This window comes from Leptopilina boulardi, unplaced genomic scaffold, assembly GCF_019393585.1.
Source record: "Leptopilina boulardi isolate dan_hultmark-lab unplaced genomic scaffold, ZJU_Lbou_2.1 LbouV2_8, whole genome shotgun sequence".
NCBI lineage: Eukaryota > Metazoa > Arthropoda > Insecta > Hymenoptera > Figitidae > Leptopilina > Leptopilina boulardi.
Window position 1 is genome coordinate 116,484 of NW_026138027.1, and position 1,017 is coordinate 117,500.

General features: G+C 32.0%; 1 non-coding gene across 1 annotated transcript in view; it reads left to right on the top strand.

The window, feature by feature from the left end:
* Window positions 1-814: 814 nt before the first annotated feature.
* Window positions 815-1,017, top strand: part of LOC127290685 (small subunit ribosomal RNA) — a 1,919-nt gene continuing 1,716 nt past the window's right edge. The window contains exon 1 of the ribosomal RNA XR_007844405.1: window positions 815-1,017. This exon is cut by the window's right edge and continues 1,716 nt beyond it. This is a non-coding gene — a ribosomal RNA (small subunit ribosomal RNA).

Consider the following 1,017-nt stretch of genomic DNA (forward strand, 5'->3'; position numbering starts at 1 on the left):
ACTTACAAATAAGCAATGCGCACCAAATACTTTATATTTATCATTAGTTCTAAAAGACAAATAACAACTTTAAAATATAGTATGTAAAAGCAATGCGCACCAATTAGTATTGAAAAATATATTAATAATTTTTTTAAAAAATTGAAAAAAAAAATTTAATTTTTTTTTCGACCTTTATTGAAATACTATGTATTTAGAAGATTCCTTATATATGAATCAATGTATTTGACCATTAATCGCGATACACTTTTTTTGATGGTTCGGATCCTTGTAAGCACAGCATTGTCACGAGTCGGTGTCTAAGACCGAATGGCTCATATGTGACGAGCGCCTTGGGCGTCTAAGTATATATTTTTTCATTTTGAAATTTTTATATTACTTTAACAACAGAGCATCGACTCACTCGATTCCGAGCGATAGTCAAAAATAATAAACGATATAATGTCTAATGACATTAACAAGACGACTTTTTCAAAGTCTATCGTTGGGTATATATAACCTTATATATATCATATATGAGAGTACGATTTTGAAAGTACCTTGTCGGATTTGTGTCAGTTATGAGGGCGATACAATCTGAAAATATATTGAACGAAATGCCCTTATAAAATAAAAACAAAAAATTTATAAGGAGAGCAGTTTTATATTGATGTGTGTGCGTCTCACCGCTAGAGAAAATTGTTTCTACGGTGTTAAAAGACCCTCCTCATTATATACTCTCTCGCTCATGTGACAAAAAATAATAAATTTAAAAGCTTGAGTGTCTAAGAGAGTATATAAATTTTATATACTTTTAAAGATATATATTCAAAGCTCCCTGGTTGATCCTGCCAGTAGTCATATGCTTGTCTCAAAGATTAAGCCATGCATGTCTAAGTGCATGCCAAATTAAGGTGAAACCGCGAATGGCTCATTAAATCAGTTATGGTTCCTTAGATCGTACCCACATTTACTTGGATAACTGTGGTAATTCTAGAGCTAATACATGCAAACCAGAGTTCCGACCAGAGATGGAAG